This window comes from Eurosta solidaginis, chromosome X, assembly GCF_040869045.1.
Source record: "Eurosta solidaginis isolate ZX-2024a chromosome X, ASM4086904v1, whole genome shotgun sequence".
Lineage (NCBI taxonomy): Eukaryota > Metazoa > Arthropoda > Insecta > Diptera > Tephritidae > Eurosta > Eurosta solidaginis.
In genome coordinates, this window is record NC_090324.1 from 163,618,499 (window position 1) to 163,638,036 (window position 19,538).

The 19,538-nt window shown below is 41.0% G+C and overlaps 1 protein-coding gene and 1 pseudogene across 1 annotated transcript in view; one reads left to right on the top strand and one right to left on the bottom strand.

Moving 5' to 3' along the window:
* CaMKI (Calcium/calmodulin-dependent protein kinase I) overlaps window positions 1-19,538 on the top strand; it is a 1,042,346-nt gene that overhangs the window by 550,357 nt on the left and 472,451 nt on the right. The gene's annotated exons all lie outside the window — the stretch shown is intronic.
* LOC137234725 (putative nuclease HARBI1) overlaps window positions 1-19,538 on the bottom strand; it is a 41,771-nt pseudogene that overhangs the window by 3,878 nt on the left and 18,355 nt on the right.

A 19,538-nucleotide genomic window follows, 5' to 3' on the forward strand; every position in this document is an offset into this window, starting at 1 on the left:
TATGGTAGTGCAACACTTTTTGCTATTTTTTACAAATTACTACCTAAAGTACATACATCTGTGCATACAAAAATTGCAGCAACAATTTCATCAGCTATGTTATTTTCTTAAATTTTTAAAATTGTAAAACGAAAATTTGTAAACCGATTTCATAAACGTTTTCCGATAAATTCGCAAAGTTTTTTAACATAACATTTGCGTATATTTGTTGCTCCTACTTTTGTATTCACAGGTATACATAAACCTATTGACAAAAACTTTATTTCAAGAACGTTTTTTATATTATTAATTATTTATATTGTCCAAATGGTTGTAGAACAACTTTTTTCAATTTAAGTTTGTAGTATGAGTACCTGGGGTACAAATGTACTTTTACTTTACAATACTGTTAAAATTAATAAATTTCATTTCTCAATTCATGTTAAGCACCATTTTTTATTGTATGTTGGCCAAATGCTAGAAATTCGGCAGTACTCCAATCGCTTCCACCGAAAGGAGGTCCCATATTTTTTATTCCCGCGGAAATATTCCCCCTATTCTTTTCTCTTGGAGAGAACAATAATTGGGGAAAAGGAATTTAAAATTTTCGAAGTAAGCAGATTTGCCAATTGAAATTTTGTTGCGCGTTTCTATTTTTGTTTAACAAATTGAAAAGTTTAGTTATATCAAGTAAGGAAGGCTAAGTTCGGGTGTAACCGAACATTACATACTCAGTTGAGAGCTGTGGAGACAAAGTAAGGGAAAATCACCATGTTGTAAAAAGAACCTAGGGTAACCCTGGAATGTGTTTGTATGACATGTGTATCAAATGGAAGGTATTAAAGAGCATTTTAAGAGGAAGTGGGCCATAGTTCTATAGATGGACGCCATTTAGGGATATCGCCATAAAGGTGGACCAGGCCTGACTCTAGAATTTGTTTGTACGATATGGGTATCAAATGAAATGTGTTAATGATAATTTTAAAAGGGAGTAGGCCTAAGTTCTATAGGTGGACGCCTTTTCGAGATATCGCCATAAAGGTGGACCAGGGGTGACTCTAGAATTTATTTTGTACGATATGGGTAACAAATTTAAGGTAATAATGAGTAGTTTAAAAGGGCGTGGGCCTGAGTTCTATAGATGGACGCCGTTTCGAGATATCGCCATAAAGATGGACCAGGGGTGACTCTAGAATTTGTTTGTACGATATGAGTATCAACTGAAAGGTGTTAATGAGTATTTTAAGGGGGCGTGGGCCTTAGTTCTATATGTGGACGCCTTTTCGAGATATCGCCATAAAGGTGGACCAGGGGTGACTCTAGAATTTGTTTGTACGATATGGGTATCAAGTGAAAGGTGTTAATGAGTATTTTAAAAGGGCGTGGGCCTTAGTTCTATAGGTGGACGCCTTTTCGAAATATCGACATAAAGGTGGACCAGGGGCGACTCTAGAATTTGTTTGTACGATATGGGTATCAAATGAAAGGTGTTAATGTCTATTTTAAAAAGGAGTGGGCCTTAGTTCTATGTGGACGCCTTTTCGAGATATCGCCATAAACGTGGACCAGGGGTGACTCTAGAATTTGTTTGTACTATATGGGTATCAAATGAAAGGTTTTAATGAGTATTTTAAAAGGGAGTGGGCCTTAGTTCTGTAGGTGGATGCCTTTTCGAGATATCGCCATAAACGTGGACTAGGGGTGACTCTAGAATTTGTTTGTACGATATGGGTATCAAATGAAAGGTGTTAATGAGTATTTTAAAAAGGAGTGGGCCTTAGTTCTATATGTGGACGCCTTTTCGAGATATCGCCATAAAGGTGGACCAGGGGTGACTCTAGAATTTGTTTGTACTATATGGGTATCAAATGAAAGGTGTTAATGAGTATTTTAAAAGGGAGTGGGCCTTAGTTCTATAGGTGGATGCCTTTTCGAGATATCGCCATAAACGTGGACCAGGGGTGACTCTAGAATTTGTTTGTACGATATGGGTATCAAATGAAAGGTGTTAATGAGAATTTAAAAAGGAGTGGGCCTTAGTTCTATATTTGTTTGTACTTAGCTCTAGAATTTGTTTGTACTATATGGGTATCAAATGAAAGGTGTTAATGGGTATTTTAAAAGGGAGTGGGCCTTAGTTCTATAGGTGGACGCCTTTTCGGAATATCGTTATAAAAGTGGACCAGGGTTGACTCTAGAATGCGTTTGTACAATATGGGTATCAAACGAAAGGTGTTAATAAGTATTTTAAAAGGGAGTGGGCCTTAGTTCTAGAGGTGGACGCCTTTTCGGAATATCCTTATAAAAGTGGACCAGGGGTGACTCTAGAATGCGTTTGTACAATATGGGTATCAAGTGAAAGGTGTTAATGTGTATTTTAAAAAGGAGTGGGCCTTAGTTCTATGTGGACGTGTTTTCGAGATATCGCCATAAACGTGGACCAGGGGTGACTCTAGAATTTGTTTGTACTATATGGGTATCAAATGAAAGGTGTTAATGAGTATTTTAAAAGGGAGTGGGCCTTAGTTCTATAGGTGGACGCCTTTTCGAGATATCGCCATAAACGTGGACCATGGGTGACTCTAGAATTTGTTTGTACTATATGGGTATCAAATGAAAGGTGTTAATGAGTATTTTAAAAGGGAGTGGGCCTTAGTTCTATAGGTGGATGCCTTTTCGAGATATCGCCATAAACTTGGACCAGGGGTGACTCTAGAATTTGTTTGTACGATATGGGTATCAAATGAAAAGTGTTAATGAGTATTTTAAAAAGGAGTGGGCCTTAGTTCTATATGTGGACGCCTTTTCGAGATATCGCAATAAACGTGGACCAGGGGTGACTCTAGAATTTGTTTGTACTATATGGGTATCAAATGAAAGGTGTTAATGAGTATTTTAAAAGGGAGTGGGCCTTAGTTCTATAGGTGGACGCCTTTTCGGAATATCGTTATAAAAGTGGACCAGGGTTGACTCTAGAATGCGTTTGTACAATATGGGTATCAAACGAAAGGTGTTAATAAGTATTTTAAAAGGGAGTGGGCCTTAGTTCTAGAGGTGGACGCCTTTTCGGAATATCCTTATAAAAGTGGACCAGGGGTGACTCTAGAATGCGTTTGTACAATATGGTTATCAAGTGAAAGGTGTTAATGTGTATTTTAAAAAGGAGTGGGCCTTAGTTCTATGTTCTCGCCTCATTGTGTAGGTGTTGTTCTGGGGACATAAGAAGACAGCCAGTAGCGGTTCTGAGGGTAGTGCTTTGACAGGCCTGTTGTTGTTGTTGTAGCGATAAGGTTACTCCCCGAAGGCTTTGGGGAGTGTTATCGATGTAATGGTCCTTTACCGGATACAGATCCGGTACGCTCCGGTAACACAGCTCAATTAAGGTGTTAGCCCGACCATCTCGGGAACGATTAATATGGCTACATTAATCCTTCAGGACAATATTTTTAATTAGAAGTATTTAAAGTAAAGACAAAATAATCAATTCAATATTTGGTTTTTGTTAAGGCATGAAAACTTGGATTGTTCGTCGCCCACTTGCCAGGAGCATGAATGAACAAAAAGCAAAATGTCCGGGAATCAAGTTTTAAAGTTAGCTATTTTCAGAAAATCTAGAATTTTTTTCATATTCGCTTTAATAAAGCCCAAAAAAATGTAGTTTCCTATAGTATAAGCTTTCGGGATTTTAATATAGAACGTTCACTGATGAAACCGGTGAAATTGAAAAAAACACTCATTTATACTTCTGACAAGAGAACGACGATATAATTTTGAAAAGCTTGTTGCCTGTAATTCTCTTTGCTGCACTTTTTTTTTTTAAAGTTGTATTTAAAAATTCTTTAAGGCTGTTTCGTAATTCAAAAGCATGATAGGAAGAACGGTTTACAACTCTCTGTTGGAACGACTCCAATGGATTTATCTCGCCTCTCCATTGTCCAGAAATTTCGCGGTTATGTTCATTTCGATCCACCAATTCAAGCGTGAAGTAGTTTCTATCATGTTGTAGCATTAAAAAGTTATGTAGAACCAATGTAGCTAAAACAATTTTGTCTGCATTCTTTGGCCAAGCCGATATTGTTGTAAGTAGTATTCGCCAGCGACTTGCCAGAATGCCGAATGTATTCTCAATATGTACTCTAGCCTTGGGCAATACAATTGTTCGGCCGGGGTGCGTCTAATCCTGGAGATAGGTGGACGCACCGGGGTCGATCTCAGTGGGAATATGCATATGGAATAGACAAATAAGCAAAATAGACGAGATTTCTCGTTATAATAGCTGCGATTTTATTGGTAGATATTAAAATAAATTGATTATAATATTACCTGACTGTAGTGTCGAAAAACGGCAGAGATCGCTGGCGGCAGATGTGTACGCGTTGGCTGTTAGAATCCAAGAGGCCGGTTGTATAGCAAGCTACAACCGTTGACCCCCAAAATCCTCCGTTTTGGAGGGGAAAGGCACCCACACATCAACCCCGACATGCATATGCATGAGTGCTGACAAAAAGCACACATACACGTGCATGTACATGCATGCACATTAATGTGGCGGTGATGGTGTGGGTGGTTATAAATTAAGTAGAGTATCGATTTGCAGAGTTGCATTTGGGGGGATCGCAATCAGATGCGGAAAAGTTAGGCATCCTGCCTAAACATGCCGGCCCCCTTGCAATACGCAACATCGTTGTCCGCCAATGACCTCCGCTGAAACGAGAAAAATGAATATAAGACTTACACACTAAACTTAATCTATATGAGGAGTTCGCCAGCTTCGCGGGTGGCCGGGAATCCTTCCCGACTTGCTCAACATGCCACCTAAGCTAGGATGAAAAGTTAACGGCAGATTGGCGATGCGTTCTATCTGCGCGTACCATTATGCTAAATGTACCATGCAACTCTGTCGTGTATTTCTTGGTTAGCTGACAGCTGGTATGGTGAATTTGTGGTGTGCGAGTATATATATACATATATGTATTTGCTTGCCCTTGAAAAAAAAACTAGGTCACTGGGGCAGTAGCACACTAGGCCGGTAGAAACAGTTGATTTTTTCCCATTTCGGGATTTTGTCGTGTCGGGATTCTTTTATTTCGGGACCCGGATTGTTTTTGTACCGAGCCCTTACAATGACTGTTTGTGATGTTTGTTGTTGAAAAACAACAAGCCCTGCCCCCCAGCCAGAAAACAGTGCCAAAAAACGGAAAGGGTAAAAAAATACAACAAAAAAATTTCTTTGTAAAAAAAAAATTTTTAATTTTTTGTGCAAGGAGAGGTTTGTTTTTGTTTTGTTTTCCTTTTTTTGAATTCCTTTGTTATGTATGACTGGTTGGTGCTTCATTAAATGCCCACATGAGTAAGGAATAGAAAAACACGTCAGTCCCGAGTGTGATGTTTTGCGTTTTTTATACTCAGTTGAGCAGAGCTCACAGAGTATATTAAGTTTGATTGGATAACGGTTGGTTGTACATATATAAAGGAATCGAGATAGATATAGACTTCCATATATCAAAATAATCAGGATCGAAAAAAATTTGATTGAGCCATGTCCGTCCGTCCATCCGTCCGTCCGTCCGTCCGTTAACACGATAACTTGAGTAAATTTTGAGGTATCTTGATGAAATTTGGTATGTAGGTTCCTGAGCACTCATCTCAGATCGCTATTTAAAATGAACGATATCGGACTATAACCACGCCCACTTTTTCGATATCGAAAATTTCGAAAAACCGAAAAAGTGCGATAATTCATTACAAAAGACCGATAAAGCAACGAAACTTGGTAGATGAGTTGAACTTATGACGCAAAATATAAAATTTGTAAAATTTTGGACAATGGGCGTGGCACCGCCCACTTTTTAAAGAAGGTAATTTAAAACTTTTGCAAGCTGTAATTTGGCAGTCGTTGAAGATATCATGATGAAATTTGGCAGGAACGTTACTCTTATTACTGCATGTACGCTTAATAAAAATTAGCAAAATCGGAGAAGGACCACGCCCACTTTTAAAAAAAAAATTTTTTTAAAGTAAAATTTTAACAAAAAATTTAATATCTTTACAGTATATAAGTAAATTATGTCAAGATTCAACTCCAGTAATGATATGGTGCAATAAAATACAAAAATAAAAGAAAATTTAAAAATGGGCGTGGTTCCGCCCTTTTTCATTTAATTTGTCTAGGATACTTTTAATGCCATAAATCGAACAAAAATTAACCAATCCTTTTGAAATTTGGTAGGGGCATAGATTTTATGGCGATAACTGTTTTCTGTGAATATGGGCGAAATCGGTTGATGCCACGCCCAGTTTTTATACACAGTCTTCCGTCTGTCCTTCCGCATGGCCGTTAACACGATAACTTGAGCAAAAATCGATATATCTTTACTAAGCTCAGTTCACGTACTTATCTGAACCCACTTTACCTTGGTATGAAAAATGAACGAAATCCGACTATGACCACGCCCACTTTTTCGATATCGAAAATTGCGAAAAATGAAAAAAATGCCATAATTCTATACCAAATACGAAAAAAGGGATGAAACATGGTAAGGTAATTGGATTGTTTTATTGACGCGAAATATAACTTTAGAAAAAACTTTATAAAATGGTTGTGACACCTACCATATTAAGTAGAAGAAAATGAAAAAGTTCTGCAGGGCGAAATAAAACACCCTTAAAATCTTGCCAGGTATTACATATATAAATAAATTAGCGGTATCCAACCGATAATGTTCTGGGTCACCCTAGTCCACATTTTGGTCGATATCTGGAAAACGCCTTCACATATACAACTACCACCACTCCCTTTTAAAACTCTCATTAATACCTTTAATTTGATACCCATATCGTACAAACTCATTCTAGAGTCACCCCTGGTCCACCTTTATGGCGATATCTCGAAAAGGCGTCCACCTATAGAACTAAGCCCCACACCCTTTTAAAATACTCATTAACACCTTTCTTTTGATAGCCATATTGTACAAACAAATTCTAGGGTCACCCCTGCTCCACCTTTATGGCGATATCTCGAAATGGCGTCCACCTATGGAACTAAGGAATACTCCCTTTTAAAATACTCATTATCACCTTTCTTTTGATGCCCATATTGTACAAACAAATTCTAGGGTCACCCCTGGTCCACCTTTATGGCGATATCTCGAAAATGCGACCACCTATACAACAACCACCACTCCCTTTTAAAACCCTCATTAATACCTTTAATTTGATACCAATATCGTACAAACACATTCTAGAGTCACCCCTGGTCCACCTTTGTGGCGATATTCCGAAAAGGTGTCCACCTATAGAACTAAGCCCCACACCCTTTTAAAATACTCATTAACACCTTTCTTTTGATACCCATATTGTACAAACAAATTCTAGGGTCACCCCTGGTCCACCTTTATGGCGATATCTCGAAACGGCGTCCACCTATGGAACTAAGGATTACTCCCTTTTAAAATACTCATTAATACCTTTAATTTGATATCCATATCGTACAAACGCATTCTAGAGTCACCCCTGGTCCACATTTATGGCGATATTTCGAAAAGGCGACCACCTATAGAACTAAGGCCCACTCCCTTTTAAAATACTCATTAACACCATTCGTTTGATGCCCATATTGTACAAACAAATTCTAGGGTCACCCCTGGTCCACCTTTATGGCGATATCTCGAAACGGCGTCCACCTATGGAACTAAGGATTACTCCCTTTTAAAATACTCATTAACACCTTTCATTTGATACCCATATCGTACAAACGCATTCTAGAGTCACCCCTGGTCCATCTTTATGACGATATCTCAAAACGGCGTCCACCTATAGAACTAAGGCCCACTCCCTTTTAAAATACTCATTAACACCTTTCGTTTGATGCCCATATTGTGCAAACGCATTCTAGAGTCACCCCTGGTCCATCTTTACGGCGATATCTCGAAAAGGCGTCCATCTATAGAACTTAGGTCCACGCCCTTTTAAAATACTCATTAATACCTTTCATTTGATACCCATATCGTACAAACGCATTCTAGGGTCAACCCTGACCCACCTTTATGGCTATATCCCTAAATGGCGTCCACCTATAGAACTATGGCGCACTCCCTCATAAAATACTCTTTAATGCCTTTCATTTGATACACATGTCATACAAACACATTCCAGGGTTTCCCTCGGTTCATTTTCCTACATGGTTATTTTCCCTTATGTTGTCACCATAGCTCTCAACTGAGTATGTAATGTTCGGTTACACCCGAACTTAACCTTCCTTACTTGTTTTGTACTGATTTTGTCTATTGAGTGTTCGGTATTCGCCCTTAGTTTGACAGCACTAATGAGGCTGCCGTTGTTATGTTGCGGGTTGCCATCCAGTTGTTTTCCCGTAACAGGAATTTTCCAGGGTACATTAATGTAGGATTGTGGTGGATAAATAAGCCCCACCACTTTGTTATTTGCAAAAGGATTTTTAGGATGGTAAAACGTAGGTAAGGCAAACTCCTAACGGATTTTTTGATAATTTTTTTTTTTTATTGGTTTTCTCTTTTCCTTTCAGTTACTCGAGAATGCAGTCCATTACGATAAATTTGGAGCTTGAGGATGCGGGGGCCGTTCAATTGGTTGCCGAAATCCGTTATCTGGAGCGGCGGACAGGATCCTACGAGTGCTATATGCCGGACGAGATTCTGCAGCAGGAGGTGGTAGGGGCGTTGAGGGACATCGCTCCTGAAGTGCTACAAGTTAAGCGGAAGCCCATTATTGTGTGGGCGCGTGGAAAGGCCACCGCCTGGTACGCCCAATTTTATGGGGGGTGTGCGGGTCAGTTGTGGGTGCAGCGGACAGCCCAGAGTCCAACGTCGCAAGGGTCCTATCGCTGCCGGGTGTGCCAGAGGACAATTGGATCGTTTGTGTGCCTCGTTGCTCATCTGAATGGGCATATGAAGTTTTTTCCCTATCGATGTTGGGAATGCCCAAAAAAATATACGTCATCCGCGGCACTTTCGGCGCATCGAAAGCGGATGCACCGATCATAAGTGCTGAAATATTAAAAAAAACATGAATTATCTTTTCCTGACTTTTCCTTTAATCTCCATCAATAAACTTGAATTCGCCTACCAAAAAAATTTATTTGATATATTTAGTTGGAAAAGGGTTGTGGTTTGGAAGGTGGTATCCTTGTGTTGTCTTTCTTTGGCAGAAAAAAGTCCCTGAGCTCTTATAAAGACGCAGACAAGAAACGCACCATTGGGTGGCCGAGTTGGCTAACATGGCAACTCTGCCGTTTCTCGTTTTCTTTTATGTATCATACATACATACCTACGTTGGTTGAACATTCCAGTATAGAGAATGAAGCAAAAAAAATGAATCGAAAGATTTATTTTATCGGTTTGCTTCAATTCTTTTGAACTGTACGCGTTGCTGGACAGAAAGGGTAAGTGGTAAAACATTTTTGAAATATCTCAATAATTTTCATGTTATTTCAGCTTATTAATGCATTTTCGTTTATTTTCAGGAACATCGGATTTTTATACTGACAAACACCGGGAGAAGCTCCCAAAAAATTGGGAGGTACATTTGGAGCATAAACCCCTTGAGCAGCGTCGATAACTTTATTTATAAATTATCAATTGGCTGACAGGATTATAATAAAATTAAATTAAAAGCTTAAAAATTTAAGTTGAACGAAATGTCAGTGCCAACTAAATTTGCTGGCACTGGACTAGAGGAAGTAAATATAGCAGGACAGGCATACCTCAGAGAATCGCTTACGTCATGTACCGATCCTTTGAAGGCGATAGAAAGTTTTCAAGTATGTGGATATAATAGAAAATCTTATACATATATATAACAATATGCTATTTTATTTTAGCTGGAAAATGGAGTACTGCTGCCCATGTTACCTTTGTTGGACTTGCACGGGGTCCGTCGTCTAGATTTTCATACATCCCTTATGGAGGTGAGTGGTACAGGTTGTGTCTCAGTGGGCGGGCATGTAAATAAAAGAACAGGACTCGTGGAACAAGCCGTGGATTTTGTCGGTGCCATGTTGCGCGAGGTGTAGAAACCATAAAGGCCTGATAGCATTATTGCCAAAACTTTTAATAGGACCGCTTGTAACTTTCAATTTGGTATTATTGGCTTGCACCCTTGTGGCGATTTGGCTGTGACTTTGATGCGAATGTTCACCGATGATCCACAAGCCCGATTCCTTATTTTCGCTGGCTGTTGTTACATGAAATTAGGTACTGTCCAACAAAAATTATCACGTTAGAATAAGTATTATTAGCATATTATTATACTTTTCTCATGATTTCGCATACCTAATCTTCATAGGATATTTAGTCATGGAAATATTCATCCCGTCACCTGCGATAATCCTTGAAGTAAATTTTTACTAATGAAAATTAGTCATAACTATAGTTCAAACTCCACTGACCGACGGTGTGTTATGGCGGATTCATACAGAACTCTTTGCAGCGCTTTACATTCCACAAATTTTGATTATATTGACTTGCAACTTAGCCTTGGTTATATTTCATATACGACATATAGGGTCGTTTCAAAGAAAATAATAAAAATCAAGCGCCTATTCTTCTAGATATCAGAAATTTTCCACAAATTTGTAAGAAAAGAACTTCAACATTTAAGTTAAAGCTTTGTCTTGTATAACATACAAGCGCAATTTATAGCTTCCGCAACTCAATTGTCAGCCTCACATATGCGAGGCGAGTCTTGTTATAAATAAGCATGTATCGTACACATATTAACCAGGCGAAACTGTGGCGACCCCAAGTTCCTCATGCAACTAGGGAGTGGGGCGGTATGGCCTAGAATGTTCAATGTGGTCATATAAAACGTTCCCGAGATCGTTGGTCTAGAACCTCAATGGTGCTTGTTACTAAAGCCTTCGTGGAGTGTATATCGTTAATACATCAACAACGAAAAAACCCTGTAAAAGTGTCTGTTCTAACACAAAAAATTAAAGCTTCTCTTATCCGCCATAGTCAAGTATGTAAGAAAAAATTTAATTTTGTCAAAATAAATCGTCAAGTAGAATAGGCACCGACTGATTTGCAGAGTAATACGGCGCGTTTTTGCATTTTCGAAATGCACCTATTGAAACGAACATACACTTGACCTGACGTTTAGTAACTAAACAGGAAAAAATTAAAGTGCAATTGAAACGCAATACAACGTTGTATTACAGGGATATCCATTTTAGCAGCCACTTACTGCAATTTCCGAAGCTTGCACATTTGAGTTATGAGGCCCGTGATATTTTTTGTCATGCCATAGAAATGTATGCCGATCGGCTTGTTGAAGGTGATTATGAATACCTGAAAGTACACTCATTCCGTGCAGCTGCTGAGCGCGTTATCGTAACGCACTGGCTTGATTTGAAACATTGCGGACTACGTAGGGTTAAGCATGTGCATGATATGCAATTCGAAGATTCCTTTTACAAAGCAGTCCATGGAGTAGAAGCCAGTCATATACAACGGTCTGAATTGCAGACTATAGCTACAATATAGGCAAGGGGGCCGGTATGTTTACTATAATCGCCTACCACACCGAATGCCGTGGGTTCGCACCCCAGGCAAAGCAACATCAAAAAATCTTAGAAATAAGCTTTTTAAATTAGAAGAAAATTTTTCTAAGAGGGGTCGCCCCTCGGCAGTGTTTGGCAAGCGCTCCGGGTGTATTTCTGCCATGAAAAGCTCTCAGTGAAAACTCATCTGCCTTGCAGATGCCGTTCGGAGTCGGCATAAAACATGTAGGTCCCGTCCGGCCAATTTGTAGGGAACATCAGAGGAGCACGACGCAAATTAGAAGAGAAGCTCGGCCTTAGATCTCTTCGGAGGTTATCGCGCCTTACATTTATTTTTATTTATTTATAATGACGTTGTCTCAATTTAAGTCAGACAGGGACTTCATTTTCAATTGTAGCCGAATATGCCAATACTGTACATGCCCATTTAGTTTCAATGAAAACATTATTTGAACGATTCAAAATCACTTGGCACGATTCTATAGAGACGGTATGCTTGGTTAGTTGTGCAATGCAATTGTTGCTTACTAAAGATTTGCCAACTAAGGTGCGCATGTAGGCGCTCAAGTTACTACAACCTTCTATTGAGCCTCTTCTTTCAACTAACGTGGACTTGTTTGTTGTTTGCTCGGTGGCACCAGTCGCTGCGCCAGCATTGCGTCGCTGCCTTGCCATGCTGTGTTGTGCGATGGAGGCCTACGTAATATGTTTTTCGTTGCTAATATCGTTGAAGTTCTTTCTGTGCACAGACCAAATTTAGATAAGAATGGTGTTTACATAATTTGCAATTTGCATAATTACTAATAGGCGCGCACATAGTACAGGTTTACAAGTAGGATATGTGTAATAAAATGTCGCCTACCGATCGCAAGGGGGTAAACTTGGAACTGATTTATTTGTTAAGGTACCTGGTATCCCCACAAGAAGGTGCAAGCGAACCCCCCTTTCTGGCAACTTCACGTATTGCAAACAGGGATTCTTGTATTACTTAATTTTTGATTTCAAGGATACGCAATTGTTACAAATTTAAATGTAGAATAATAAAGAAGTTGTGTGTCATGAACGTGAGGATGGATATAACTCCATTTTTTTTACTTAATATTTCGTGAATTGAGAACGGGTTATGTTGGATTTTTAACCCTTAAGAATATGTTTGAAGAATGCCGTACGTCAGAATTTTATTCAGAGACATACTATGTATTTCAAAAAAACTTATTATTATTATTTTTTTTTAAAAACTCCCTATGTGAGCATAAGTTCAATGCATTTTGACTTGAGAACTTTGTCAGCCGAGCAAACTTCTTGTGATTCTAATGGATTTCACTATGATACTTAAAGTGACGTAGTCACAAATACAACTTTTAGCAAACTTTTGAATCGGCTCACGAAATATCACCAACGTTGATGTTGGCCTCGTTCGGGGTGAAAGAGAGCTGGGCATTGAGATAATGGGCTGAACGCCTTCAGGTTCTGTGGCAGATCGGTTCGCACTTCTGCTGTAGATTTTTGTGATGTCCTCGTTATGGGATAACGAGTGAATGGGATGGTTTCTGGTGTCCTCGCTCGGAGCGAGCGAGTGAACTTGCGGATTTTCTGTTCAGGGGGCCCCCGGGTAGTATTGTTAAAGAACTTAGAAAAAAAAGTGTATTTTGTTTGCGAGCTTTTTGTAAGCTCTCATGCGTCCTCGTGCCTTAACCAACCGTGGGCCTCTGATTCTAGGTAGTCGGGGGAAATAGAATTTTGGTCTTTGGGGTCTTGTAAGGCGGAATTTGGCCCCCCGACCTAGTCTCCATTCGTTGGGCGGTAGATTATCCTCCTTAATGACGACTAGGTCCCCCGGTTTGAGATTTCATTGTGGATGCTTCCACTTAATGCGCGTCTGCAATTCGGTGAGATACTCCGTCTTCCACCGTTTGCAGAAGGTTTGATGCAGCGCCTTAAGTTTCTCCCATCGATTGACGAGTGAAGCGCGATTCTCGCTGACGTCGATCTCGGGTGGTGTTAATAGGTGCCCTCCAACGAGGAAATGTCCTGGCGTAAGTGGCTCCAAGTTAGACGGCTCGTTGGAGGAGGGGCTTAACGGTCGAGAATTGAGACAGAACTCGATTCGACAAAGCAGGGTGCTGAACTCTTCAAGGGTAAATTTGTGATCCAAAGCGATCTTTTTGAAGTGGTTCTTGAAGCTCTTGACCCCCATGTGAGGAGCTCCTGGTGGTATGAAATGCCATGTCAAATTTTGGTGAATGTACTTGGATAGAGTTTCGTTGCGAGCGTCCGCCAGGAAAGCTTTGAGTTCCGAGCGGAGAGCTCTGGAGGCTCCGACAAAGTTGGTTCCGTTGTCGGAGTAGATGTTCTTTGGATTTCCTCGCCGAGCAACAAACCTATCGAAAGCTGCCAGGAATGCGGCATTGCTGAGGTCACTAGTGGCTTCCAGATGAATCGTTCGTGTGGAAAAACACACGAAAAGGCAGACATAGCCTTTGGATAGTCGACACCCTCTACCGCGGTAACTTTTGATGTCGAAGGGTCCAGCGAAGTCGACTCCAGTATTCGTGAATGCACGGCTGAAGGTCGTGCGTTCGCGAGGGAGAATACCCATAAGTTGGGTCTGAGCACGCTTTCGGTGTATAGTACAAACTTTGCAATTATGAATGGTTGCCCTAACCATGGTTTTGATGTTAGGTATCCAGTATTGGGTGCGTATTAGACGTAACATGAGTTGGTTTTCCCCATGCAGACTTTGTTGATGAAACATTAGGACTGTCAGACGGGATAACCGGCAGTTGTATGGGAGGAGGATTGGGTTGCGTTCATTAAAAGCTAAGTCCTTTGACGCCGCAAGTCGCCCTCCTACCCGCATGATGCCATGTTGGTCTAGGTAGGGATTAAGTGAGAGTATTGAACTTTTCCCTGCAATTGGTTTTCCGGCCTTTAGATCATTATATTCGGAACTATAATGTTGTTTCTGATAGATTTTAATTAAGAGTTGGGTTACTGATTTGATCTCGTCAGGAGAGATTAAAGGTGACTTGATCTGAAATGATTTTTTTGTTTTGGGGTGAGTTCTTCGGTAGAACCTCATAACGTATGAGAGCACCGGTAAGGCCCTAGGTAGGTCTGAAAAGCGTTGGAGAACATCGGTAGTATTTACTGTTGTTGTTGCGCAGGTCTTCGACCTCTTTTCCTCTACGGAGGTGATGTAGTCACTTTCTTGTGCTGGCCATTGGGAAGTGTCTTCTTGCAGCCAAGAAGGTCCCTGCCATCACAACGAATTGTTGACCAATTCAGACGCAGGTAATCCTCTGCTACCTAAATCTGCTGGGTTTGATTCTGAATTTACCTGCAACCAGTCCTTATTTCCGACCATGTCGATGATCTTGGTGATCCGATGTGCGACGAAAGTGGACCAAGAACAGGGCGGTTTCCTTATCCATGCAAGGACGATAGTTGAATCCGTCCAAAGGTGCACTTTCACTGGTCCCAACTTGAGGTTCCTGAAAATTGGTTCGGTGATTTCCGCTAACAGCACGGCTCCGCAAAGTTCCAATCGTGGAAGAGACAGGGTTTTCACTGGGGCTACTCGGGTTTTTGCTAGCAGCAGGTTCGTCTAGGTGTCGTTATCCGTTTTCACGCGCATGTAGACGGCTGCTGCATAAGCCTTCTCGGATGCGTCACAAAATCCATGGATCTCAATGTCGGTTCCTTGAGAAAAGTTGACCCATCTAGGTATCCTGATTTTATCGATTTCACGGTATTGGTCGGTGAAGGTTTTCCATCGTTCCAGCGTACTGGTAGATACTGGTTCGTCCCAAGCGGTGCCTTCTAACCAAATACTCTGCATGAGTATTTTTGCCACAATGACCATTGGGGCCAGCCATCCTAATGGATCGAAAAGTTTGGCGATTGCTGATAGTATCGCTCTCTTTGTAATGTTTTTCGGGTTGTCCAGCGTCCCTGCTTTAAAATAAAATAAATCGGAGAGGGCATTCCATCGAATTCCTAATGCTTTAACTGAACTGGTATCTTCGAAGGCCAGGAAGTTTTCACTGAGGAGGTCTGCTTTGGGGATGTCCCTTAGAATGTCCTCTGAATTGGATGTCCATTTGCGAAGTGGAAAGCCCGCGGAGTGTAGGACTTGACGAATTTCATCTCTGGCTTTAATGGTCGATGTGATCGTATGTCCACCCGCTAACACGTCATCTACATACATGTATTCTCGCAGTATGCTAGCCGCTGTAGGGTGTGAACTTGCGACGTCGTCTGCTAGTTGTAGGAGCGTTCTTATCGCGAGATTTGGTGCGCAATTCACTCCGAAGGTGACCGTCTTTAATTCGTAGAGACTAATAGAGTCATTCGGGGAAGTGCGATACACCATGCGTTGAAATTTGGTGTGATTTTCGTTCACCCAAATTTGACGATACATCTTTTCGATGTCGCTATTGAAGACAAAACGGTATAGTCTCCATCGTAATATAAGGATGGGTAGATCGGCTTGTAGAACTGGGCCTAGGAGGAGAATATCGTTTAAGCTATTACCGTTGGCCGTAGGGCTCGAGGCATTAAATACTACGCGTACCTTTGTAGTGGTACTTTCTGCTTTAATAACGGCGTGGTGGGGCAGGAAGTAATGATCCGAATCGTCGGATGGGATATTCTTTTTTAATTTTTTCATATGTCCGAGCGCTTCATATTCTGACAACACTCGAACATATTCTTTACCTAAATCTGGGTTTTTTATTAGCCGCCCCTCATTCCGGAAGAATTGAGAGCATGCGCGTTTCAGGGACGGTCCTTAATTAATGTTATTGGGGTAATCCTGCCTGAATGGTAGTGATACGGTGTATCTTCCATCTTCATCACGTTTCGTTGTTTCTTTAAATAATTTTTCGCAATACCTCTCATCTTCATTTAATATTTTATTTTTTGGTACATTTTCTACCTCCCAGAAAGCTTTTAATTGATTGTCTAACGCAACTTCGTTGTAGAAAGACATGATACTCTTCGTTGGATTCGGTGCTTCTATTCGACCGGTTAGTATCCAACCGAACACTGTCTCTTGGGCCAGAAGTGTGTTAAGCACGTTTTTCTTGAGGCCACTTAATATGATTTGGGGATATATGTCTCCGCCAAGTATGAGGTCTACATCTTCGTTGACGTAGAACCTCTTGTCTGCCAAAACCAAGTCTGGGAATGCCTGCATAGTCATTGCGTTGATATGGCAGGATGGAAGATTCCCAGTGAGTTTCGCTAGAACTAGTACGGGTGTAGTCAGGCTGAAGCAGGGATCCACTGGTGAACGTAATTCGATGGTGGATGCTTCTTTCACCTGAGCTGACACCGCATTTGTGATGCCTGAAACATGGGCACGCATTTTCCTCGCTGGCAAATTGATCCTGCGTTTCAGTCTTTCAGTTATAAAGGAACATTCAGACCCAGAATCAATTAATGCCTGCGCGGAGAAGTCGGTACCATTATGGTGAATGTGTGCGCGAGCAGTTCGTAATATCACACCTGTGCTGGAATTGGCATGGCAGGATTTGACATTCTGGTTCGTAGAGGAAGGTGGTTGTCCCGATTCCTGTCTTTTCCGTGCCTGTACCTAAGTTGATGGGGTATTATCCGCATCCTTGAAAGGGTTGCGCACCGCCGGTTGCTGAAGTGTGTCCGCATGCAGGAGCGTGTGGTGACGAGAGTGGCATTTGGAACAGTTGTACGAACTGGTGCACCTCGTCACTGTGTGTCCTGGGGATAAACAATTCAGGCAGCCATTTGTGAATTTGACGAATTTAATCCTTTCTACCGGGTTTAAATCGCAAAAACGTGAACAGTTGCGTAATCTATGCTCCGTAGATTTGCACATTTTACACATTGATTTTGTTGTTTGCTTGGTTACTTTGGTTTGAAAAGCACCATGTCTTTTTGTAGGGTTTTCTGTCGACTGGCGCGACGTGTTTGACTTTTGCACTTTAGAAGTGGCATTCCCTGTAAAACCAGACACGGTTTCAAGTGTCTGGAAACGATTTGACAAGAATTTGTCCATATCCTCCCACTTGGATATGTCCGTCTTGTGGTCAATGCTCTGCTCCCATAGAGCCAACGTATTCTCAGGTAATTTTGTCGAACATAAATAAGTAGTAATCGCATCCCAATTTGAAACGTCAATCTGATGTATTTTTAAGGATGCTAAACAATTATTTATGTCGCGCTGTAAGGTTTTGATTGAGCTGCCGAACTCGCTATCTATCTTTTTTAGATTAAACAAAATTTGTAGTTGTGAGTTTACGAGAATCCGCTTATTCTCGTATCTCTCACATAAGTTTTTCCAGGCTGTTTCGAAGCCTTCATTTGTCAAAGGACATTTCTTGACAATGTCCTTTGCCTCACCTTGGGTTTTTTGGTTAAGGTGGAACAACTTTTCTACCGGGCTTAGGCGACTGTTGTTTTTGTAGATGGCTGTGAACAGGTCACGAAACGTTGGCCAAGATAGGTAGTCGCCCTTGAATACCTCAGTATCGCAGGCTGGCAGGCGGATACTGTGTTCGCGCGCGCGTTCTCCCTCAGGTTTGCCTCCCCTTTCTTTTTCCTCCTTCAATTTAGTTTGAATTTCAGCCATGTTCGACATGCATCTCAAGAATACGGCATATGCCGCTTTATGCTTGATCTTGACCGCTGCAATTTTCTTTGCGTCGAGCGTGTCAGAGCCAAACAACTCCTCTAGGGCGTTCTCTGCTTTTTTCTCACTTAGCTTGCAACTCTTTTTGCTGTATTGCAAGAGTGTGTACAGTGTGCAGAGCCGCATTGATATCATTAAAATCGGCCTCGAACTCGATTATTCGATCGGCCAATCTAATGTAGGAGTCCATGTTCATGGTTGAAAAGTGGAGAGCGAATTAACCAAGGGATATAAAACTTGAAAACCTGAGCGAATCACCCAAACAACAACTATTAAAATTACGCAAAATTGATTTATTACTCTTAATTTGTTTATTTTGGTCTGACTTTGCAGATTATTTGTGCCTTAAAACAGAGAGCAGGGGGTAGCAACACCGATGTGTACTGTGTAAAGTAAAGGAGGGGCCACTCGCCACTTCAATCTTCAATTTTATTATGAAATAAGTGCGCGCGTTGATATAAACTCGACGAAAAGTGTGAAACCGTGAAATAAATCTTATGCAACAAAGAACAAGACTGCGTAACAAGATTAATTAGAGAAATTAGTAAAAATAATAGTGACGCAAAAGAAATTGGATTTTGCCGCAGTCGAATGACGTGAATTTTTTTTGTGAAAGTGAGGTTATGTGCACCTCTTCCCTGTGCTGTGTCTGGAGAGCCTTACCGCTGGTGGGGGGACAGACCAGATAGTCACAAGGAATCTTAAACGACGTTAATGCAACGCTTTTGCACTTATTTTCCTTTTTGGCACTACACAGTTTTTGCACACTTTCCGCGGTTAACTACCATATCGTATGGCACTTTAGATCGATTTTTCGCACTTTTATTTATTATTTTAACCAAAAAAAAATGTGGCAAGAAATATTGCACTTACTTTTGGTGATTTGTATGGTGCTGATGTGGCAAGATGACTTGATGTGTTGCAGTGGCTGATGTGGACTGTATGTAGGCGCTTTAATTCCTTTCTCGGGGAGAAGGACCAAATGTTCGGCCGGGGTGCGTCTAATCCTGGAGATAGGTGGGTGCACCGGGGTCGATCTCAGTGGGAATATGCGTATGGAATAGAAGAATAAGCAGAATAGACGAGATTTCTCGTTATAATAGCTGTGATTTTATTGGTAGATATTAAAATAAATTGATTATAATATTACGTGACTGTAGTGCCGAAAACGGCAGAGATCGCTGGGGGCAGATGTGTACGCGTTGGCTGTTAGAATCCAAGAGGCTGGTTGTATAGCAAGCTACAACCGTTGGCCCGCAAAATCCTCCGTTTTGGAGGGGAAAGGCACCCACACATCAACCCCGACATGCATATGCATTAGTGCTGACAAAAAGCACACATAAACGTGCA